Source organism: Mus caroli, chromosome 11 (assembly GCF_900094665.2).
Source record: "Mus caroli chromosome 11, CAROLI_EIJ_v1.1, whole genome shotgun sequence".
Taxonomy (NCBI): domain Eukaryota; kingdom Metazoa; phylum Chordata; class Mammalia; order Rodentia; family Muridae; genus Mus; species Mus caroli.
In genome coordinates this window covers 75673828-75699814 of record NC_034580.1, presented here as the reverse complement: position 1 = coordinate 75699814, position 25987 = coordinate 75673828, and the positions used below count along the sequence as shown (strand labels likewise).

Genomic DNA, 25987 nt, shown 5'->3' with positions numbered 1-25987 from the left:
GGGTGGGGGAGCATGTGGGGGACTTTTGGGATAGCATTGGAAATGTAAATGAAATAAATACCTAATTAAAAAAAAAACTATTATTCTAGAACCAAATTAGTGACAGCTACACAACCACATTCCTTTTTGAATATACTTGAATTGGATTAGAAAGTCCCTGGAGCTACCTTCTACTCCAGCAGCTTTAGTGCTAAGAGTGTTCAGTAGCTAAGAACAAACTGAGTGAACGCTGTCTGGGAGGACCGTCCAGGTGGCAGGAGAGGGAACTGTTGAGAGCTTTCCTCCAGGAAGAACTCAGCATGCTGTAGCCCAGAAGAAAAAAGAAGGCTGTTTCTATCAGGTAAACATAATATCCTTCAAAATATTACTCTCTTCCTCAGCAGAATTTTAAAAGTATTTTCTGATTAGTACCCTCATCAGGTTGTCGCTTACTAATATGCTGAGTTCTATTTTCTTTTTACTTCGACCCATTTTCATATGTTAACCGAACACACAAGCCGCTATTCTATTTATAAAAATGTCCTATTTCCTTAATGTTTGAGTTATCCTGTTGCCATAACGGATTAGCCAACAAAAGCGGCATAAGGAAGAAAGTTTATTTCTTTTCTCAGTTCAGGATACAGCTCATCCTGATGGGTGCCACAGGGCAGGAGCTTGAGGCAGCTGGTCATGCTGCATCCACAGTTAGCAAGCAGAGAGTGTGGGCTGGAGCGATGACTCCAGTCCTTAAGCACTGGCTGCTCTTCTAGAAGACCCGGGTTCAACTCCCAGCGCCTATCGAGCAGCTCATAACTGTCACTTCCAGTTCTAGAGATCTGACACCCTCTTCTGGCTACCACAGGCACCAGGCACACATGTGGTACACAAGCATCCATGCAGGCAAAACAATATACATAAAATAATGAGCATTTTAAAAAAGAGAGATGAATGCTTGTGCTCAGCTTGCTTTCTCCTTTACTTTTATTTTTGTTTTGTGTGTGTGTGCTCAAAAGTACATGCATGCATACTGATGTTAAGATCAGAAATCAAAGGCCCTGCTTTTTTTTTTTTTTTTTCAGTCCAGGATGCTAGCCCATGAAATATAGCCTATATTTAGGATGGATCTTCCCACCTCAGTTAACCTAATCTAGATAATTTTTCAGAGATAGCCCAGAGATTATCTCCACCATGACTCTACATCCCGTCAAATCCCACTCAAGATTAACCACCACTTTCTCCATCCCATATTGATATCTTTTAAAACTTGCTGGGAAAACAACCAGAAAATTAGTATCCAAAAAAAAAGGAGGAGGAAGAAAGAAAGAAAGAGAAAAAATATTTCATTTGATGATAACAGAGGATGTGATATATGGACAGACAGACGAGCAGACTGACCAACTGACCTTTGAAGCCTCTGCTCTCTCCAGTCAACCCCGCTCACTCCAGTCGGTCCCACTCGCTCAGCCTCTGCTCGCTCCAGCCCAAAGATTTATTTATTATTATACATAAGTACACTGTAGCTGACTTCAGGCACACCAGAAGAGGGCATCGGATCTCATTACGGGTGTTTGTGAGCCACCTTGTGTTTGCTGGGATTTGAACTCAGGACCTTCAGAAGAGCAGTCAGTGCTCTTACCTGCTAAACCATCTCGCCAGCCCCACCTGTGTCTTTAAAACAATGCATTTCCCCCGCTTTTTGTAGTGGTAGGATTTGAACCTGGGCCTCACATGTCATAGTAGGTGAGAGCTCTATCACTGAGTTTTGGCTTACTTTTTATTTTGAGACAGTCTCAGTAAGTGTCCCAGCTGACTTCAAACTTGCTCTGAGGCCAGATAGGCCTTGAGTTTTTTGATCTTCCTGCCTTAGTTGCCCAAGTGGCTGGGCGGGCAGAGCTGGGCTTCTTTTGCTGCATCTTTAACACTTTTCTTGCGTGTCAGCATAGTTTTCATCAGCATCAGACCCTGCTGTGTCTCTGAGACATAGTTCTGCTGACCCTGCTCACAGCCACCCTTCAGGAAGCCCAGTGCCCACAGCTGGGGCACCGTATGCACATACAGTTTAAGTGTTTTCTTGTACTTAAATCACAGCTTGATTAAAGTTATTTCCTGAATCCTGCATATTCTCACTGGATGATGGAGATCTTAGTTTAATTTCACTGCTTTCTCCACTTACCTCCATTATTCAGAGCACAGTTGTGTGAAATTTGTTTCAGGAAAGCTAAAATAGATACTAATGATTTTCTTCATTCATAGGAGACTAACTTAAGTTTTCTAACTTATTTTGGTGATATACTAATAAAGATAACTCTAAACTCATTGAATCAAGTCTTTTCTTTTTGAGATTATTTGATCAGTGCTGTTTGTTTTAAGACAAAACCTCAATCTATAGCCCAAGCTGGCTTTGTACTTGAGATCCTCTTGCCTCGGCCTGCCAAGTGCTAGATACCTGGAAGTGCCCACCTGTAACCAGCTTGTCAGATGGGTTCTGCTGTGTAGACATTCCACCAGGTGTGTGTTCCATTGTGGGGGCCTCTCCTCACCTCTCCTATGTTGAGAGAACAGGAGAATCTGATCCCATGTCCTGGATGGCAACAGCACCAAGGCATGGGCTTCTTGACTGCACAGCCTCCATTTCTAGGAGTCTCACAAAGCTCTGTGAATATTACTCAGAGTGGAAGAAATGGCTTTTGACTTGAACCCACCGTTTTTTACATCCATTTGTAGATGAAGCTCTAAATCTATCAAAAGGAGGGTGGGGGAGGAGTCATGGAAGCAGCAGACTTGGACAGTGATGGCCCTTTGCAATCTAGTTCCCTGCTCCGTGCCTGCCCAGCCCCTCCCTGTTAGGCTACTGGTTTTTTTGCTACTATTTCAAGATCTCATCAAAAAAGTAAATGTTTTGTAGTTTGTTTTGGCACACTCTGGAGCATATTTTCTTTCCATCGTTTCCATTTCTGTTCCCAACTTATTTTCTCCTGTGTGTGTGCTTTTGTGGTGGTGCAGCCCCGTGACTAAGTCTTTAGCATAGGAATCAGACCCAAGTTTTGCCTCCAGACTGTCATTTACTAATAGTGTGGTTTTAGGAGAACTTACCCAACTGTGTGTGCCTCAGTTTCCATAGCAGCAAAATAGGAATGCAATAATACAGAACCAGCAAAACATACTAGGTCTCAGAGACCAGGGTCAATGGCTAACTGAGGTGCCTATTAACATATTATCTAAGTGGACACACAGGCCAGCTCTCCCAGAACCACTCAGTACCTGTGGCTTCTCCTAACACTTCTCACCCCACCATGCTCTTCCCTAAACCTCCCCCTCCCAGGGCTGGGCTTCTGCTTCCCCTTCCCCAGCCTGATCCCTATATAACTCAGCCATTTCAACTATGCTGATCTCTTGGCCTCTTGGCCCAGGCCACATCTTAGTTGGCAGTTGCTCTCTCACTCTCTCTCTCCCCCATCTCTTCTCATGCATGGTCCAGTTTAGTCTGCCAGCCATGTTCAGTCAGGACTCTTTCCTCTGCCTGCTTTCTCAGGCAGGGTTATTTCACCCTTGTATCTACACTAAAACTCCATGCTATAGGAGTAGCCATGTCCTCCTTTTTCTTCATTTCTCACTAACCTAGAAAGCAGAATAAATGAGAAAATGCCAGTCGTCAACTTGCCTCCTAGCACAGAGCAAGACTCAGAGCAGCTTAGCTTCTCACTCCTTAGACTCCTCCATGAAAATGAGGTTGATTGGAACTGCTGTCCCTGCTTCTCTCTCACATGCCATCTTCTCCATCCTTCCTTCATGAGAACACAGAACTAAAGAGAATGCAACATGCCGCAGCACTGCCAGATGCCCCCTCAGTCACTGCTTGGTGTGTTAACCTGTTAACCCAGAGGAAAGGAGAATCTACTAGAACACTCAGACAACTACCTCTTACCTAGAGCCTTTTTGGAAGATGTTGCCTGCTATCGCTTGCAGATCCTCACTCAGACATCGAGTAGTTTTCATCTTGCTTCGAGCACCTCCCAGACTCAGTGGCTTGCTCTTTGCTCCATAGTCAGTGCTTTGTGGCCACCATGCTTTTGCTGGCACTATGGCTGTAACTCAGTAAAACTTTACTTTTCTTTGGTCAGATATTGCCATTTTTTTTTATTTCACATAGAAATTGGAGACAAAGACCACAATGCTGTTAATACCTTCCACCTGTTACTCAACAGACAGCCCAACCCTGTTAAGGAAAAAATCAGAACACAGAAAGTACTGCCATGCAGGTGGAACTGGGAACAACAAAACCCAGACAGAAACACAAGGTGCAGCATCTCTGCATACTGATGTAAGCCTGGCCACGACCTAGAAGGAAAGCAATCATAGTCTAGTCATTGTTGATGCTGCCAACCAAGGGCACTGGACTCAGCTATTTCCACTGCCCATGGCTCTGGGCTCTACAGTAGGAACTGGAGCTGCTTGTTTGAAAGTTGGATGCATCACAATGTTATCCTTTTATCTTTAGTGAAAATACAATTGCTATAAGAACAGACATTTTTCACGTAAGTCAGTTTTTCCAGAAAGATATGTCTTAGAAGAAAGGGTTTTTTTTCTTTAAATTTCTTTTTTGAGATTTTATTTTATGTGTATGAATACTTCCCTGAATGTATGTCTATGCACCATGTATGTGTGTGCAAGGTCTGTAGAGGAAAGAAGCGAGTATTGGATCCCCTGGGACTGGAGTTACAGACAGTTGTAGGGTTGCTCTCTTGCCCCAAAAGTAGTTTTCTTAAGCTCCCTTTCCATATCAATTTGGCATAAAAGATTATTTCTTCTTTACAAAGTCACAGATAATCTGTCTTAAGAACTGAAAATTCAACTTTGTCTTTAAATTTAGTAAGTTTCTTTCTTTTCCAGCATGGTCTCATGTAGTCCAGGCTGGCCTGAAACGTACTGTGTAGACAAGGATGACCTTGAATTTCTGATTCTCATGTTTCTACATCCTGAACTCCATGGTTACATGTGTACAAACCATCATCATACTGGGTTTATGTGGTGCTAAGAATCAGGACTTCATGTGTGCCAGGCAGGTTCTGACCCACATCTCTACCCTCCCCTTTCTTTCCTATGCTGAAAGCTTCAAGATATAGTTGTTGGGTTTTTTTTTTTAATTAAATTAATCCCTTTTAAGAGAAAAAAATTAACTCTTGGGGGAGTATTTCAAAAATTAAAATATAATTATATAATTTCCTCTTTCCCCTTACCACCTTCAACTCCTCCCAGCCCCCAACTCCCTATCAAATTCCTGGCCCCTTTCCCTTTAGTTATCATTGTTACATACATACATAGAACATAAATGTATACTTCATTATATATATAAATATGCATCTGCTGAGTCTGTTTTAAGAAATGAAATTCTTAGCTGGGCAGTGGTGGCGCACGCCTTTAATCTCAGCACTTGGAAGGCAGAGGCAGATGGATTTCTGAGTTCAAGGCCAGCCTGATCTACAGAGTGAGTTCCAGGACAGCCAGGACTATACAGAGAAATCCTGCCTCGAAAAACAAAAAAAACAAACAAACAAAAAATGAAATTCTTTCTACAAGCTTCTCTATTGTTGTAAATTATACATAACAAAATGTGACACAAAGTATAATATAGCTTAGTACTTAGCAGTACTTAGTGCTTTCCCACTTTTGTGTAGCCATAACCACTATCCATCTCCCAAGCTTGTCATCACAAGCTGCATGCCTGTCCGCAATGCTCCACACCCTTCCTCCTTGCCTCCAGCCCCTGGTAACCACCCCTCTTTCTATCCCTAGGTACTTCGTATAAATGGAGCAGTGCAAATTATGTGCTTTTGTGCCCAGCTTGTTTCACTTAGCATACTGTTTTCAGAATTCATTCATGTTATAGCCTGTTTCAGGATTACATTCATGATGGCTATGGAATATACCATTATATGTGTATATCACTGTTTCTCCGCTCGTCTCTCTTGGACTGTGTGAGTTATCTCCATCTTTGGATGTTGTAAGTAATGCTGCTGTGGATATTGATGTGCAATATCTGTCCACATCCCTGCCTTCAGCTCTTTTGGGAATGTAGCTACAATTACCACCTACTGGCTCATATGCTAATTTTATATTTCTAATTTGAGGCACTGCCATACTATCTTCCACAGCAGACCATGCCACCTTATACTTCCAGGGTTCTAAGAAATGTGCAGGGGGAAAGCGTTTAAATCTTTGTACTTGTTCAGATACGGGTCTATCAGAATAAAGAAATGGAGCAGCATGAGAAATGCGTGAGGAAGCACTGCTTTACTGGGCTGTGCCAAGGTATTTGTCAGGCTTGTTTACAATTCGTACTCACTGACTTATATTCAAGTAGAAGTCTTCTGTAGCCTCAGTACTCTGAGACAGGGGAGTTACCAGTTCAAGGCCAACCAGGGTTACACAGTGAGACCCTGTCCCAAAAAAGAAAAAAAAATTATATTGTCATGAAAATGTGGACAATCTACTATGTGCTGGGTAATTTACTTGGTGTTGAGTTTTACTAAATAACAAACTACTGAATGGACGTACATTTTTAACAGAATTTATCAAGCTAAGAGAGGCTGAATTGAGACTCAGTCTTAAAGCTCTGCTCTTCCTAAGGTGGTAGCTGGGTGCTGCTGTAAGTTGTGTATTCCTCTACATTTCTAATGTAGAGGAATGCTTATAATGTCTTATAAGCATTTATTCATTTGTGTCAACAAATCTCTATTGGCTTCCTGCCCTGGCTCTGTGTGGAGCAGAGATGGGAATGCTGACTGCAGACAAGTGAAACGGGCAAGTCCCATAAGTCTGACTAAGTTCTGTGGAAAAGAGACCTTGGAGTAGATGGGAGGGGGCAAGCTATCCAGCTTTGCTGCAAACAAAGTATGTCTAAAAGTAAACACTAGAAAGGAGGCCCTAAAGTTCCTTAGAATTCTCCCTAAGTGACCAGCTCCAGGAGAAAGATAATGACAGACATGCCCGTAGCTCTTGAACACCACCTCTCATCTGCAAATGAGTACTGTATTAAGGAAGCACCAATTACCTTTCATCATGCCTAGGCAATTAAAAATGTCAGTGATTTAAAAACTCTGTGCACATGATCACGCGATCCTAATTTAAGAAGCTTCATCCTGAATCAAGAAATACTGAGAGTAATTATTATATTAGGGGATTTTGTTTTTGCTTGAATAGTAGTTAATTTGGGTATGAAATTTTTCTGTATAGAAGTGAACATGTTCAATACTGTTTTGATACCATAGTTTTCTTTCTCCTTATGCTCACAGAGACAGAGACACAGAGAGAGAATGTGTGTGTGTGTGTGTGTGTGTGTGTGTGTGTGTTCGAGTCTGGGTGTGGTTTGTGTATATGAGTACAGGTGCCTACAGAGGCCGGAAGAGGAAGTCAGATTTCTTGGGGCTGCCATTACAAGTGATTGTGAGTCACCTGATGTGGGTGCTGGGAAGCAAACTCAAGTTCTCTGGGAGAGCAGCAGGAGCTCTGAATGGAACAACCTCCATATTTATTGAGACAGGGTTTCTATGTGTAGTCCTGGCGGTCCTGGAACTCAGCCTGTAGACCAGGCTGGTCTGGAATTCAGATGTCTGCCTTCTGAAGGCTGGGATTAAAGGAGTGCACCGACTGTTGTTCTTTAGATGAAACATTTTAGTTAAAACAGTTTCCTTTTAATTTTGATGTATTTTCTTACCTTTATTTTCATAATGATAAAGAAATACGTGCCAGCAACAAATAAAAGTGATGTAAAAGATGAACTTTTCATCCCCTAACTCTGCTCCCCCTAGAATCAGCACTGAAAATGTGGTGTCTGACTTCCCAGAGCACGCAGCCATAATATGGTCCACATGTATGTGTAGGAAGGAAAAGAAGGTGAAGGAGAAAGAGCTAAAAGGAGAGGAGATAAGCAATCATGCCAAATAATGTCCTGTAGTGTGGTTTCTTTTTCCATTTAATACAATATAGCCCTTCCTTTCATGTGTGCATACCCAGTTTGGCCTCATCTTTCCAGTGGCTCTTTGTTTCTTTCAGTTTGAATGAAATTGTTCTCCTATTCACTACTATTGTTAATGTCTATGATAATTTGTTGTTATATGCTACATTGAATGGCCTTGTATGTGTGTTTTTGCATATGTGGTCAGTATTCCTGTAGGATGGCTGCCTACAGTGTGGTAGTGGAGCCTTGTCTTCTTGTGGCTCTTTGACACTGAGTACCGAATGCTCTCTGAGGGGTTTGGGCTGGATAGTCCTCCTTAATCACTATGTAGACGCATGGCCTTACCACCTCAGCTACCTACCCTTATCCTCTCAGACCTAGAGCAGGCTATTGGAAGCATTAGTCTAATCTAGAAGATGCATAATCCAATGCCATTATTTTATTGTGCATTCCTGGTTGTTCCCCCTTTCCAACATGCATTAGCTATTTTCTCTTCTTAACCATTTTATTAGAGGACTTGTTATATTCTTGTCAATTTCTGATAACCTTTTATAAGCAATCCCTACTGTATAAGTAGGAATTTATTTTCATTTCTCTCTTCGAATTTTATATGCAGTGATTTTTTGCCAAATACAAATTTACATTTTTTAAATAGACAAGTCTATCAACTTCCTCTTTATGGGTTTTTGGTTTGGCATCATGATTATAAAAGAGCCTCTGTAGTCAAGATTATGAAAATGTTTACCTAAAAACATTTTTCTTCTATTATTTCCATAGGCTTGTTTGTCACTTTAAATTGATAATAATGAAGTATCCACACTTTGGTCTTCCTTCTTGATTTTCTTGTGTTTTACAAATTGTATCTTGGGTATTCTAAGTTTCTGGGCTAATATCCACTTATCAGTGAGTGCGTATCTAGTGACTTCTTTTGTGATTGGGTTACCTCACTAAGGATGATATTCTCCAGATACATCCATTTGCCCAAGAATTTCATAAATTCATTGTTTTTAATAGCTGAGTAGTACTCCATTGTGTAAATGTACCACATTTTCTGTATCCATTCCTCTGTTGAGGGACTTCTGGGTTCTTTCCAGCTTCTGGCTATTATAAATAAGGCTGTTATGAACATAGTGGAGCATGTGTCCTTATTACCAGTTGGAACATCTTCTGGTTATATGCCCAGGAGAGGTATTGCTGGATCTTCCAGTAGTACTAATTTGTAAAACACAAGAAAATCAAGAAGAAGGAAGACCAAAGTGTGGATACTTCATTCCTCCTTAGAACAGGGAACAAAACACCCATGGAAGGAGTTACAGAGACAAAGTTTGGAGCTAAGACGAAAGGATGGACCATCCAGAGACTACCCCACCCGGGGACCCATCCCATAATCAGCCACCAAACCCAGACACTATTGCATATGCCAGCAAGATTTTGCTGAAGGGACCCTGATATAGCTGTCTCGAGTGAAGTTATGCCAGTGCCTGGCAAATACAGAAGTGGACGCTCACAGTCATCTATAGGATGGAACATAGGGCCCCCAATGGAGGAGCTAGAGAAAGTACCCAAGGAGCTGAAGGGGTCTTCAACCCTATAGGTGGAACAACAATATGAACTAACCAGTACCCCCAGAGCTCATGTCTCTAGTTGCATATGTAGCAGAAGATGGTCTAGTCAGCCATCACAGGGAAGAGTGGCCCCTAGATCTTGCAAACTTTATATGCACCAGTACAGGGGAACGCCAGGGCCAAGAAGTGGGAGTGGGTGGGTAGGGGAGCAGGGCGGGGGGGGGGAGGGTATAGGGAACTTTCAGGATAGCATTTGAAATGTAAATAAAGAAAATATCTAATAAAAATTAAATTGATAATAATGCATTTTTGTGCAGCCCGTGATGATAAAGATTTAATTTTAGTGGAACTTTAGGCACTGCTTGCAAATGTGGTCTTCATCCCCTGCTTCCCATGTGAGCAAGTCTCTACATTGCTTGTCTTGCTTCATTGTAATTTATGTGATAAGAAGCACTTTTGTGTGTTGAGTTACACCAGGGTGCTGGCTCTGAAGAGAGGTCCTGGGTCCAACCTGAGCCATCTCTTGCCAGATGTTTGGCTTCAGACAGTGATGTAGTTTTGAGTCCCAGGTCTCGTGTAGGAAGCAGCAGATGCAGGACTTCACAGTGAGAATCAAATGGAGCAGTGGGCGTGTCCAGAGTACCAGGGAACACCTGCAGTCACCTGGCAGACAGTAAGCTGTTAGCATTACTTTAGGCAACAATATGTGTTGACCCATAATGCCAATTTTTCCAGAAAAGTCCCCCACCCAAAATCTATTTTTGTCTTCAAGAATTGAACTTTAAATACAACTTTTTAAGCTCCAAAATGAAAGGTCATTGGTATTTTGAGTACAATGGCTTTAAATGTCTAAGTCTACTTCTGAGGAAATTGATGTCAACTTGCAGAGTTGCTGTGTCTGAATTAATCTCTCATACCCAGTGAGTAATTTTTACTCTGCTAAAAGTTTGATGTGCTTTTAATAACTTTATGATAGTTTACTGACTTGACAGATATATTTCCTCTTAGTTCTGTCTTAGTTTATGTGACTTTTCCCCCCGGCTGCCTCTGAAGTCATTTTACATTTGTTTAGTTTGTTCTTTGCTTTATGCTTTTCTTATCATTTGGTTTGAGATGCTTTCCTCTTGTAAGCTGCCTTTATAGTTACAGCTTTATGTCCCTTCTCTTCCTCTCTCACCCAGGCTTTGGTAACTAGGTCACTATTACTAGTCTTCCGATTATATTGTGGTAGGTATTTGTGGAATAGAAGTAGCACCAATGGCTTAACCAAATGGAGGCTTATTCTTCCCACAAAATGATCAGAACAGAGCTCGACAGTTGGGCTGGTTCTCTAGCTACACAGTGTCATTAGTGTCCTCATCTTAAGGTCCCCTCTCAGAGGCTAGTCTTGGTTTGTGACTTTTGTGTTCCTATTTAGCTCATAATCATGGGGTGATTGCCCCATACCCAACTGCTCATCTGTGTTCTAGACAGGAAAGAGGAAAAAGAGGAAAAGGAAAACAGGTGCCTTTATTGGAAAAGCAAAACATTTTTAGAAACCCCAGCTCCTGGATCATTGAGCAGAACGGCCAAAGACAGTATTTACCTTAGTCACCCATGTGGGCCTGTCTTCCGCCTACCTTACTTATGAATTGTGCAGTTTTAACATGTCCACCTTCCCTCATTCTCACTGACTCCTCTCCCTTCTCTCTCTCTCTCTTTCTCTCCTTGTCCCTCCCTCTTTCCTTAATTTTTAACAATATTCCTATTCTCTCAAGAAAAGGGAGTTTTTCCTAATGGGCTATTATTGTGGGTTTTGGATTATGGAAACAAGGTCCCCAGCTGGTGTTTGAAATTAGACTTGCTTGTGATGATTTAGTTCTGGGAGCCACAGGGGAGCCCAGGCAGGAGTCTGTGTGCATATGTGCCTGTGCAAGTGTACATGTATGTGGGAGGATGGGGGTGACTTGGTCTTGCTCCTCTTCAGCAGAAAGTGGAACTTTTGTGGTTCCTTGAGAAAATATATTTCAAATATGTTTCTTTATATTTCTCTACCATCTTGTTTCTCTACCATTTGTTTCTCTTGTGATTCTTCAAACAGTTTTTATATTTCTTTTTAAAAAACAACTTTTATTTATGAATGTATACATCCATTTATGAATTTAAGTTGCTCATATTGGAATAGTTCTAGAATCCATACACTGGAAGTTGTGGCTGTACTAGACTTGTTATTGTTCTTACCCACTGGCTATAGCCTTTTCTTCCAGTTTTATTGAGACACAGAAATTGACAAAAATACCATTCTTAAAATTATGCATGTTATGGTTTGATGTTCATATACTGTGAAAAGATCACCATTGTCAAGCTAATTAGCATATTCATCACTTCACTAACCATTGTGTATAGTGAGAATTCTTAAGATTTACTCTTAGGAAATTTCAAATGTATAATGCATTATTATTAAATGTTACAACCATGTCATACTTTAGGTCTCTAGAACATCATCTAGAACTGAAAGTAAGTGCCCTTAATCAGAACCTTTCCTTCCCCCATCTTAGAGTTCTCACGGCCATGAGCTGGACTTATAGACTTCACTTTGTAAGTGAGAGCATCCAGAATTTGATCTCTGTGGCTTATTTCACTTAGCTATTGGCCTCCAGATTCAACCACATTGTTGTAACAGAGAGGGTTTCGTGTGTGTGTGTGTGTGTGTGTGTGTGTGTGTGTGTGTGTTATTATTTTCAATCTATACAGGCACCTGGATTGTCTTCACTGTTGGTTATTGACATAATGAACGTGGGAGTGCAGATGTTTTTTCTGAATAGTGATTTAATTTCCTTAAGCTATATACCCAGAAGTGGGACTGCCAGATAATACAGTAGAACAATTTTTAGTATTTTAAGGAAATTCCAGACTGTTTTCCATAATGGCCATACCGGTTTACATTCACACAAACAGTATATGCAAGGGCTCCCTCTTTTTTAAAAAAAAAAAAAAATTTTTTTATTAGGTATTTTCCTCAATTACATTTCCAATGCTATCCCAAAAGTCCCCCATACCCTACCCCCCCTCCCCTACCCACCCACTCCCACTTTTTGGCCCTGGCGTTCCCCTGTACTGGGGCATATAAAGTTTGCATGCCCAATGGGGCAAGGGCTCCCTCCTTTCTGTACTTCGGTCGACACTTTTAAGGAGAGACTGAGACTATACTTTCCTGCTCAGCAATGGGTACAGTCTGGTTCACCTGCTCCCCTGACCGCCCATGGCCGGGAGAGGATGGGCACAGCAGCCGCCAGTGCAGAGGTTCACACGGTCCTTTGATCACTAAGAGTATGTCTAGCTTCAGCCACTTAGTTTGTCATTATGAGCAGATTACTCAGAAGCCGCTGTACCTCGGTTTATTTCCCTATAAATTATTAGAGTCTATATAATGTTCATTTAAAAATAAAGACAGTGCAGTTAATCCACACCAAGTCCTCAGAGCAGCGTGCGGCTCGCAGTGGAAGCTGCCTCGGTGTGTTATCGTTTCTCTGCTAGAAATCTGCACTTAGAAACTGGACAGCTGCGAGCGTTGCTAGTCAGAGTTAACAACAGAACTCAGCCTTGGAACAGCGACTGCACGTGGCTGCACACAGGCAAGTGGCTTCTGAGGCAGTTCAAGTGTAGTTTGGTGGGGAAAGACTTTTGTTGTTTTTAAGAAAAAATCCTTTTGTCTTTTTCTAAAATATTAAGAAGTAAGATAAACATTTAAAATACTTCATAGATTTCTTTAGCTTACATGTCCAGATCATATGACCCAGCATATGCTTCAGAATTCCAAATAAATAACAATAATCAAAAACAATAGATCCCTTCCTTTTGGGGTCATTGGATTCTTGACAAATCTAAAGAGAACATGGCCATTCCCTTCAGAAAAGCCAGTAAGTTCACACAAATACATGGCAATCCAGGTTGATTATGCTCTGTTTAGAGAACAATGGGAAGTCAGAACTGCCTGCCATTCCAATAAATGAAGAGGCAGAAACCACCATCAAAGCAGAGGGGCTTTTTATAAGGGGACAATAGAATTAGGAGAGAGAAATGGAAAGAAACCACGGCATTACCTGTCACTTCTAGGTCTGGCAATTTCTCCCCAGCATTCCTGAGAGATCCTGTGAGTCTCTTCACAGCCAATGTTCTAAGTCAGCATAGCCTCCTGTTCAGTAAACAAACTAGCCTGAAAAAAAAAAAAGATGGAACTGACTTCTGTGTGATGAAGAATTATTGCTGTGTCACGTCAAATCGCTTTTAGCCAACATTGCAGCAAACGTTTTCAGAATGAAGTAAATAACCAGCTGCCGTTACTGTTCGGCTCCTGCTGACTTTCTTTTATGTAGGTGGAGTAGTCTCCAGGCATGTCCTTTAAACAAACAAAACAAAACAGTCCAGTTTAAGGAAAAAGCAAGGAAGAGGTGACATCAACTTTTCTGGTAGAATTTTGTTTGGGTTACTTTTAAAAAGGTTTGGAACTGAAAATGAGACAGAACTTCCTAAGATTTTAGCTGGAAAGAATTTAAAGTGGTTTTAGTGCACTACTCTCAGCATAGGGAGCTGAACTCCAGGCCTGTCTTGCGCACTCTTATTCAGTGGTCATAGGAGGCTTCTATGTAGGCTACCCTCACTCCCAGGTAATGTGTTTGTTACCCAGGAGCTAAGATGCAGCCATGCTGGAGCAGAATGAGATCCCGGGTCTCCTGGCTGCACAGCACGTGTCAAAATGCTTCTTTGGACTCTGCCTCTATCTCACCTTCTTTGTCTTCTGACTCTATCTTACCTTCTTTGTCTTTCTTTTAGCACCCACTTTAAAAAGAAGGCTAGAAACTCAGGTCTCACATTTTGATCTTTGAACTGGATGAGGTCATCCTGTCCTCCTCCATGGTGATGTAATCTCACCTGAGATGTCTTCCCACTGAGCTGGTGTTGCTGGTGGTACTGACTTAGCCAACACTCCTTCCTTGAAGAGGGATTGTGTGGAGCCCCAACTTGGTGGTGCTGAGAAGAGGACCAGGGGCTGCTGGACAGTGGAGCTGTAGATGAGAATGTTAGGAGAATTCCCTCTTGCTTACAGAGGATCTGCAGGACAAGGTGAGGGGCAGGTTAAGAACTCTGGCTCTAGAAATAGAGAGGGGAGTCTCAGCCCTTCCTCTGTGATACTTGAAGGACTTAGGAAAGTACCCCCACGTGTTGAAACCAGTCCTTAAACTCTGATGTTGGAGATGTTTTATTTATAAGTTGGTAGTGAGGATTCAGGTGATAACAGATGGAAGGAACTTAGCACAGGCCCTGACATGGTACCGCTGCGTAAGTGCTGGCTGCTACAGGAGTACTTGAACACCGTTTAGAAGAAAAGCTACAAGGAGTGACAACACCCCAATAAAATTCTTTCATTTTAGTTATTTTTAACAAGATTTCAAATTGAAAATAAGCTGTCATTTGCCAGTTCTCATAGCTAAGGTTATTTTTCTTGGATATATGAGCTGTTCTGTTTAGCTGACAAACCAGTTCTTAAACTTGAGTCATTTTCTCAGTATAAAATAGTAGTTTCAGTGAATAAAATGGAGGATCATCTTTTTTTATTATTATTAGATATTTTCTTTATTTACATTTCAAATGCTATCCTGAAAGTGTCCCTATACCCTCCCCCTGCCCTGCTCCCCTACCCACCCACTCCCACTTCTTGACCCTGGCATTCCCCTGTACCGGCACATATAAAGTTTGCAAGACCAAGGGGCCACTCTTCCCAGTGATGGCCGACTAGGCCATCTTCTGCTACATATGCAGCTAGAGACACAAGCTCTGGGGGTACTGGTTAGTTCATATTGTTGTTCCACCTATAGGGTTGCAGACCCCTTCAGCTCCTTGGGCACTTTCTCTAGCTCCTCCATTGGGGGTCCTGTGTTCCATCCTATAGATGACTGTGAGCATCCACTTCTGTATTTGCCAGGCACTGGCATCGCTTCACTCGAGACAGCAATAGCAGGGTCCCTTCAGCAAAATCTTGCTGGCATATGCAATAGTGTCTGGGTTTGGTGGCTGATTATGGGATGGGTCCCTGGATGGGGTAGTCTCTGGATAGTCCGTCCTTTTGTCTTAGCTCCAGACTTTGTCTCTGTAATTCCTTCCATGGGTATTTTGTTCCCTATTCTAAGGAGGAATGAAGTATCCACATTTTGGTCTTCCTTCTTCTTGATTTTCTTGTGTTTTACAAATTGTATCTTAGGTATTCTAAGTTTCTGGGCTAATATCCACTTATCAGTGAGTGCGTATCTAGTGACTTCTTTTGTGATTGGGTTACCTCACTAAGGATGATATCCTCCAGATACATCCATTTGCCCAAGAATTTCATAAATTCATTGTTTTTAATAGCTGAGTAGTACTCCATTGTGTAAATGTACCACATTTTCTGTATCCATTCCTCTGTTGAGGGACATCTGGGTTCTTTCCAGCTTCTGGCTATTATAAATAAGGGTGCTATGAACATAGTGGAACATGTGTCCTTATTACCAGTTGGAACATCTTCTGGTTATATGCCCAGGAGAGATATTGCTGGATCTTCCAGTAGTACAATGTCCAATTTTTTGAGGACCTGACAGACTGACTTCAAGAGTGGTTGTACAAGCTTGCAATCCCACCAGCAACGGAGGAGTGTTCCTCTTTCTCCACATCCTCACCAGCATCTGCTGTCACCTGAATTTTTTATCTTAGCCATTCTGACTGGTATGAGGTGGAATCTCAAGGTTGTTTTGATTTGCATTTCCCTGGTGATTAAGGATGTTGAACATTTTTTCAGGTGCTTCTAAGCCATTTGGTATTCCTCAGTTGAGAATTCTTTGTTTAGCTCTGTACCCCATTTTTTAATAGGGTTATTTGAATTTCTGGAGTCCAGCTTCTTGAGCTCTTTGTATATATTGGATATTAGTCCCCTACCAGATTTAGGATTGGGCCCATATCTAAACATAATAAAAGCAATATACAGCAAACCAGTAGCCAACATCAAACTAAATGGAGAGAAACTTGAAGCAATCCCACTAAAATCAGGGACTAGACAAGGCTGCCCACTTTCTCCCTACCTATTCAACATTGTACTTGAAGTCCTAGCCAGAGCAATTCGACAACAAAAGGAGATCAAGGGGATACAAATTGGAAAGGAAGAAGTCAAAATATCACTATTTGCAGATGATATAATAGTATATACAAGTGACCCTAAAAATTCCATCATAGAACTCCTAAACCTGATAAACAGCTTCAGTGCAGAAGCTGGATATAAAATTAACTCAAACAAAGCGAGGATCATCTTTTGAGTGTAGTGGAGAGGGACCCTAGATTGCCCTCTGTTGAGCCATTAGATGATATGGCCATTGTTTACCTGTGCCCTAGCAGATTTGCCAAGATCAGTCCGCAGATCCTTTAACATAAAAAAATTACAGATTTTTAAAAATGTAATCGTTTACTGTAAAAGAGCTAGCAGATAAAGTCCTAGTTTTGCTGACCATAGTTCCCTTAGTACCTCACTAAGTAGAAAAGTGTCATAGCTGCTTGCTTATGGTACACAGATGGATTGTCACAATTTTACCTAACAAAAAGTTTTATGATATGTGTGCCTATTCTTTCTTTTTTTAGTTGTCCTTCTCTTTAGTTAGAAATACAAATTCTGAATTATTTGCAAAAAAATTTTAAGAGAATAGTGTTATACTTGAAGGAAAAAGACAAAAATTCTACTTTTTGTGATGAAAATGAATTAGGATTTTGAATTTTAACCTCCTAATTGATGTTATATCCAGGAATCATCTGTAATGTCTGCAATGAAAGCATTCATTGATGGATTTTGACTGTTTCAATATAAATACCATGTAATTCATTGTTCACTAATTATAAATACATAGTTTAATATTTTGAAATAAAAAAATTATTAATATTTTTCACACAGTAGCATTTCAAAAATGTTTTCTGTTGCTAATAACAGTACCACAGCTTGGCTGGGCTATAAAGAAAAGGGATTTTTGCTCACAGTTTTGGTTCAAGGTTAATGATCTTGAACCAAAAGTCCTGAAGTGGCTCAGAGACTGCTGTATACATGCCTCTGGCCTCTGGGGGTTTTTTTGTTTGTTTGTTTGTTTGTTTGCTTGCTTTTTTAGTACTGTATTGAACCCAGGTTTTTTTCTGAGCATGCTAGGTACACTTGAATAAATTTTAAAATCTCAGCCGGGCGTGGTGGCGCACGCCTTTAATCCCAGCACTTGGGAGGCAGAGGCAGGCGGATTTCTGAGTTTGAGGCTAGCCTGGTCTACAGAGTGAGTTCCAGAACAGCCAGGGCTACACAGAGAAACCCTGTCTCGAAAAAAAAAAATTAAATCTCTGTGTATGCATGTGTGTTCTTGTTCATGTGTATGCCATGGTACATCAGAGGTCAACCTCAGGTGTTGTCCGAAGCTTCCATCTTGTCTAAGACAGGTCCCTTGTTCATCTCTGTGTACAGGAAGCTAGCTGGCTGGTGAGCTTGAAGGATTCTTCTGTCTCCACCCCCAGCCCCATCCCATAGGAGAGTTGGATTACAGGACATGTAGGTTCTGGAGACGCAAAATCAGGTCTTCACACTTACACATTGAGGACTTTACTTCCTGAGTCACCGGCCCTGACCCCCTCATAAAATCATCAGGCTTCAATCACAGGCATCTGCCTCGATGACCTAATCAAAAGCCCTAAACCGCATACCCAGACTAAGTTTCTACCCTCACAGTACCTCACAATGGAGATTAAATACCAGCATGGATTTTAGGGTGGACATATCACAGTATTCAAAGGTAATATGTAAGAATTGTAGTCTGCTGCAGTTTGTTCAAATTTGCTTTTAATTGCCCTACAGAAATCAGGTGTGGAGAAACCAAAAGAATTATTTAAATGATTTCAAAGTTGAAGGGCAAGAATAAGAATTAATACTGAATTTTCCAGTTCTTACCATTGAAGCCTGTATTATCCCCTTGGTCAGGAACATTCTTAGCTTCCTGCTTCTCTGTCTAATCCCACCTTATCTGGGTTCTGCTTTTGTGTCTATGAAACCTTCCCTATAACTGTTTAGGTATTGTGTTTAATCCTGTCAGCAATCTGCTCTGTCATATATCTTGCCCTGAGTTTTACTGTTTGTACAAAGAGACTGCTAACCAAATTACCAAAGCATGTTTCCTGTCCTTCCTTCCTGTACATATCTCCTTGCAGCTGTATGTGTCATGAGACTGATCGTTTATGTCTGATTTCCCCATTCCCTGGCCCCTTCTGCTGACTGGACATTGATACCTAGAGGAGCCTGAAGTTGGATGAGGCAGAGTTTTTGTCAGACAGATCACTAAATGGTTGCATGATGCAAAGACCCAATATTTTGTCCCAGAAGCGTTTATATTGGAATACTTTGGGGTTGTGAATAAACTTCTTATGTTAAGCCAGTGTAAAACGGGGTTTATTTGTTATTACAATTAGGGTTATACCAAGGCAACTTTTATTAGGTAATACAGCAAATCCAAAAGTATTTAATTTTTAAGAGTGATTCATTATGTCTTAATTTGTAATGCATCCCACTTGAAAAAAGAATGGCTTCATTTAAACTAGCCTGCTAATTCTTAGTCTTGCCTTCATTATTCCAAATTACTTGGCTCTTTTAACAGCCAAGTAGTAGTTACTCTGATTAGGTAGGGCCTGTGATTATCTTCCTCCCACCCACATCATTTATAAGGTCACATCTCTGTATTTACAAACCCAGAGAGTATTTGCTGTTATTTATAAATGCAGAAGGAATAAAGGAGAAGAACATTTAAAATGTCAGTCCCAGACCATTGTTTATACAGCTGCCCTGGATTGTGGCAATCACTAAAAGGTGTTGCTGTTTCAAGAAATTTACCAGCCTACCTAATCCAAGTCAGAAATGCAGTCATTCTTTGCCTATCTCTCCACAGTGTCTTGACTCCCAGGAAGTCCAGATGGACTCATCTCATCCTAAACTCACAGAGCTCTAAATCTGATCACACAGGGCGACAGTTTTAGTCTTAGTGAAGTCCCATGGGTGCAACTGTCTCTCAACAAGTGTCACTGGCTGCAGACTTAATACTTTCACGCTGAAGCTAGAATTAGCTTTCCAAAGTGCGGAACCCAAAATCCTTCCATGTCCAGACCTTGCTCTTAGAATAAAACATAATTATTTAGCAGTGCAAGGATTAATGCTAGTATGTAGCTGGGTCTTTGCTACTTTGTGGGTTCTTCTTCTTTTTCACCCTTCCACCCCCATCCCTGGTTTCATCCACTATTCACTAGATAGGGAACAAAGAAAGATGGACAGGAGAGAGATAGAAATCCTTGAATCTACTTTCTGTCTGTCTGTCTCTTTCTCTGTCTGTCTCTCTCTCTCTTTCTTTCTTCCTTCCTTCCTTCCTTCCTTCCTTCCTTCCTGGTTGTTTCTTCTTTGAATATGAGTACTAACAAACTGTAACTACCCCACCACCATGGCCATCAACCATCAACCTCACTTCTCAGGGCATTTATATTCCCTCTGAAAAGTTCCCAGAATTCCAAATGTCACGCAGTCACAGAAACTATCTGCAGCTGGCAAAACCATGCTTCTGCTAGGTGTGAGGCAATCACAGTCAGCTGCTGCAAAGCAGCTCCATAGCTGCACACTTGGGATTAAAACGAAAACATATTCTTAAAATATTTCTTTTTTTTTTTAAAGAAACCAAAATTTCATATTCTCACTATACCAGGGCCTTGCATGTGCTAGGCAACCTTTGACCTAAGCCCTCACCCCAAAGCTGTGTTGTCACCAGCCCCACCCTGCACCTCACTAGCTAGACTTAGATGTATTATATAGCTGAGGATGACCTTGAACTCCCGATCCTCCTACCGCTGCTTCCCCAGTCCACCAAACACTAGACCTATACTTTCAGTGGAACTTGGAAGACCTGTGTCCGCCCTTCTGCTCTCCTACCTTGTCCTGTGCTACCTTCCCTTCCCTTCCTCTGCTGTGTTTTCTTCATACTGTGTTCCAGCCTTACTGAACCTTTGTCTATTCTTTAAACACCTTCTCAAATCCTCCTGCCTCTGTCCTGCTGTGATCTGTGTTGATCTGTTCCTCCTACCGCTCCTAACCCACCCCTCAGGTCACTCCCATCCATTCTTTCTTCTCAGCTTAGATGTTATCTCTGGAATTGCCTTTTCAGAGCTTTGATATCTGGATACAAGACCATCCCTTTGTGGCCTGACATCACCTTGTGTTTTCTCTATTACCACACTTCTTCCTCTTTGTTTTCTTTTTGCTAGTCTCTTCCCTCTCCTAGGCTGTCTGGATGGTGACAGCTATGAGTGTATTGATCACTATTACATCTAACATCTGGCACATTGCCTAACACTATAAATATTTGTTACACAAGTGAGTAATAGGATCTGTGAGAACCCAGGCCTGTGCAGACTTATCTGCTGGAAGGGTGATACTGGAAGATACACTAAAGGAGAGTCACCGCTTGAATATCTTTCCAAGTATTGGGAAATCCCCAGTGCTAATAACCGTTTACAGGAGTAGCTGTTGACTGCTCAATGTGTTTTGAAAGTTGGACTAATAAGGATGTACTGCAGGAGTAGATGATGGGTTTGAATGACTTCACATTTGTTCCATTTGCTAAATGAAACTGTTCATGATGAGAGGATGTCGCAGTTATAGCAGAGGTTACTTACTTTGAGGATTTAATGACATAATACACATGAAGCTACTACCCAATCTTGTATTTGACATTTTGTAGGTACTTGGTAAATATTAATTCTTTTTAATAGCTAATATGTACCTTTGAGAACACTGAAAAGGAATTTGCCCTTGTCTTCACTCAATAGAATCACTAGCAAGAGAACTGGAATTCCAACTCATAGCTTCTTTAGAGAAAGTCAGTGCTTCCATAGTTGAAGGCACTATTCTATAGCTGGACAATGTGGGGCAGATGAGTAAGATCAAAGTACTAGAAAAAGGAGGAAGGTTAGTGGAGTATGGGTAGAGATCATGTAGTGTCGGCTACACTGTTCAAAACATTTAATAACTGGAGGAAAACAGATCCAAGAATGATGTAAAATAGAGTCACGGAAGCTAATGGTATTATCAAAAGTCAAGTCAGACTGAGTGTGAGGTGGGGGCAGAGAGGAGAGGAATGAGAGGCCCAGCTGCTATCTTGGAGTATGGCAGACATAGGAAAGAAGAGCCTCCTTTGGCTTCCTAGCCATGATTGTCCAGGTGGACAGTCATAGACACTAAGAAGATGGTCGAGTCATTTTAGTCTGCAGGGGTTAGTCGAGGAGTCTTGTGAGGCATCCCAGTGGGGCTGTTCCACAGACACTGGAAGTGTCCGTTTCAGAATGCTGTTTCCCTGAGCTCAGAGGTGCTGCTTCCTCCCCTTTCGCATGGCTTCTGATGCTACTCTAGTCTCCCCCTCAACCTTCCTATTTCTTCCCTGCTTCTCATGGCTGTAGCCTCTCCCTTCTCTTCTCAAAGGGTGCAACCCTTTGGTGAAGCCAGCATTATGTTATTTAGTTGATCTACTTTGTAAAAAGCCTATAAATCATTAAATTATAAGACCAACTTCTAAACTAAAGTAGTTTTCACCAGCAAATCCAAGGAACACTGATAAATAGACACATTATCTAAAAACATTGTATGTCACAGATCTCTCTTATAGCCATCTTTACCTAAAGGTGCACGAATAGGCTACATGAACTCAAGAGTAAACAGCAGGGCAAAGCTAGAGTGTTGATATACAGGAGGGTACAAGAGCCATCAGCAGGAAGCAGCTGACAGAGTAACACAGCTGGAAGGTGCATTCAGCTCTAAGAAGTGTGGAAGGATGAGAAGTGACCTAACCCAGGAACCTGTGACAATGGGTTGTGGATGCAGCTATGGAGAAGAGTGCCCAGACTGCCAAAAACACTAAGGGAGGAAGGAAGGGTGGGAAGCAGTTGGCAGGAGAAACAGAAGGCCAACCGAGCACAGTTCTAAGAGAGAGCCTGAAGTCAAACTGAGGAGGGATGTAGATGTTGGAAGGCCCACATCAAGATACACTGGCCAGTTTCTCATGGCTGTAAAGTTTAAACTGATTGAAAATGAATATTTCTGATTGCTTTATGGTTATAGTTTCTATAAATACTAGAAGCCGTGGAGCAAGACTCGTCCTGCCCCCTAGTGTACCTCGTGACATACTACTAAAGGTATAGGTCTTTTTGTAACAAAGGCAATTTTCTCACACACACCCCCCACTGTGGTCTCCTGTGGATCTGGGTGCCTCCCCGTCTGTGACCAAGCATGCACACTGCAGCTCAATCTTGTGGCTGACTCTGCATCTCAAACACAGCTTCCTTAATCACCAAAGCATGTGCACTCCAGCTTCTCTGTACCTTGGCCCAGGTCTCTGTGTTCCACAGTGGCCCATTAGGCGGAAATGATGCATGACCCTGCCTGTTTGCAAGAGGTGAGAAGAAAGGAAGAATCCAGTCATCTGCCATAGTGTTTAAGGGATAGTAATTGAAAAGAACAGCATAGAGATGCAATTATATGATCTATATCTTATATTTCTACTTATACAATGAAACATGTTATATGGTATGTATTATATAATGTGTCTTTTAAAACTAATTATATAAGATATAGGCATATGACATTTCTGAAATGGTATATGAGGCTTTATTAACCAATTAATTTAAATAGTAGTATTCTTATTGATATTTAACTAAGAAATTTGAATAATGTTAACTCTAATAGTAGAATTATATTAATTTCTGGAGCTTTATCCCATCTGACGTGAACTGACTATAAAATCTTCCATAAGAGCCAGGTGGTGGTGACTTTTGCCTTTAATCACAGCATTTGGGAGGCAAAGGCCAGAGGATCTTCATGAGTTCAAGGCCAGGCTGGTCTATAGACCAAGTTCCAGGACAGCCAGGATTACATAGAGAAACCCTTTCTTGAAAAAAGAAAAAAAACTTCCATGAAAGAAATTAAAAATCAAAACTTAAATTTGATAAGTTTAAGTTTTATGACTATTAATTGTCCTCAATTGAAATTAATCTATAATCTTGGTGTGTATGTATGTAACATACAGAGCAGGGAGCACTATAAAACCCACACATACTTATCCTCCTCATGTTAGCTAACACCTGTAGGTTGCCAGTTTTATAAAATAGGAAATGGCAGTCACCATTTACTCTGGACCACTCCTTTCCGGAATAAATTGAAACTAAAGAGCAGGCAAAGAAATAAGTAATCCATTCATAGTGAGCAGGTAAGGGTTGCCATGGAAAGCCAAACAGCCTTGGCTCTGTGAACATACAGTAACAGATGATGTAATCTTTGCTCTCAAGAAAAGTATATTTTAAATATATTAATCTCTTGGGCCTGAAGTGATGGCTAGGAGGTAAAATGCTTGCTATACAACCATAAGGACCTGAGTTCAGACCCCAGCACCCATGTAAAAGCTAGGTGAGGCTTTTGGTTGAGTGGACAGAAACAGGCAGACCCCAGAGGCTTACTGGGGTCTGGCTGTAACAGGGAGTGCCAGTCTCAAAAAGAAGGTGGGGGAGCTGGGGAAATGGCTTAGTGGATAAAGGCACTGCTCCACAAGCTTGACAACTTGGTTGGAGTCTCAGAACCCACATATAAAGTGGGGAACAGTGGCATGCATCTCTTCTCCCAGGACAACTACAGTGAGGTGAAAGATGGAGACAGAATTGCTCAGAATTCTAAGGAGGATGCAACACAAACAGGAACAAGGGAGACCTTGCCTCAACCATGTGGAAGGCAAGGTCCAGCTCCAGGAAGTTGTCCTCTGATGTCCTCATGCACATTGTGGTGCATGTGTGCCTGCGTACATACACCTCTCTCTCTCTCTCTCTCTCTCTCTCTCTCTCTCTCTCTCTCTCTCTCTCTCTCTTTCTCTCTCTCTCTCTTTCTCTCTTCAACATAATGCCCTAAATTGGGTGGGCTTTTTTTTTTTTTTCGAGGCAGGGTTTCTCTGTGTAGCCCTGGATGTCCTGGAACTCACTTTGTAGACCAGGCTGGCCTCGAACTCAGAAATCCACCTGCCTCTGCCTCCCGAGTGCTGGGACTAAAGGCGTGCACCACCACGCCCGGCTAAATTGGGTGTTTTATAGACAACTAAAATTTACCCTGAGGGCTCTGGAAGCTAGAAAGTCTAGGATCAAGACCAAGATCTAGATCAAATAGGCTCAGTATCTCTTTAAGACCTGCCCCTTGAAGAAGCTGACCTCTTGCTGTGTCTTCACATGGGCCTCACTTCCTCAGGGCTCTTTTCCCATTCCCAGGGGAACACTCATAGCCTACTCACTTCCCCAGGTGAAATATCTTTGCACTGCAGGTTGTGTTTTCCTGTTTGAATCCAGGGGTATACATTCAGCGCAGGCATCTAACTTAGCTAATAATATTACAGTAATATGCAGAGACACTGATTAACAGTGACTAAACATAACAAACAATCATTGCAAATAGAATGCTTATGATGTCTGATATGTATGTTTTTGAGCCAGAGTTGCCACTGTGCCCTTAAATCTTATTCTTTGTAGCCTGGTGCTACTGTACACGGCTAATTGCTAGGTCTACACCACTTCCTCATGCAGCCTCAGCCTGTGTTTGAGAGAGTCCAAACTGATCTGTACTTTGTTGATCAATGTAAGTCCACTAAATCTCACCCTTGGCTATCATTGCAATGTTAAATTGTGTACAATTCTGTAAACATTGTCCTTTCACTTCACAGACCAAGTGACAGCTTCAGACACAACACCTGAAGTAATGATGTTTTAATAGCAAATGCAGAACGTGCTGTAAACAAATGTAGAAACACTAGCTTAAAAGAGCAGTGGAAGAACTTTGTGAGACACTTAATTGGCAGATAAGTTAGAGGCAGTAATTGTCCTGAAAGTCCAGTGGAGGAGGGAAGTGACTTAAGGCTAACAGAACCAAGAAAACCCTTATGGAAAAGACTTTAAAGTGTTACAAAAACACTTTTTAAAAGTGTTTAAAAATATAAGTTGAATCAATTGTATTAGTAACTGTATTTTTTTTATCGCTTCTCGGCCTTTTGGCTAAGATCAAGTGTAGTAACTGTATTTTTGAGTAAACAGTAGTCATAGTAGCTAGTATGCAATGTATAAATGCAAGTATTACTACATAATTCTTATAGTCAGCCTTGGAATACAAAGCCTTATCTTCTTTTTTTAAGATTTATTTTCATCGTAATTGTGTATCTATGTATTGGGCTGTGGTGGGTGGGTATGTGCACTTGAGAGTCCAGGATCCCCTGGAACTGAATCTCTAGGAAGCCATGGGACCTAGCATAAGTGCTGGGAACTGAACTCAAGTCCTCTTCAGAAGCACAAAGTCCTCTTAACTGCTGAGCCATCTCTCCAGTGCCTTGTTTTCTTATCTTAAAAAAAAAAAAAA

General features: G+C 41.4%; 1 protein-coding gene and 1 pseudogene across 2 annotated transcripts in view; both read left to right on the top strand.

Moving 5' to 3' along the window:
• The window catches only part of Myo1d (myosin ID), a 297401-nt gene that overhangs the window by 40127 nt on the left and 231287 nt on the right, over window positions 1-25987 (top strand). The window lies entirely within an intron of this gene.
• LOC115032735 lies at window positions 25610-25751 on the top strand (annotated as a pseudogene).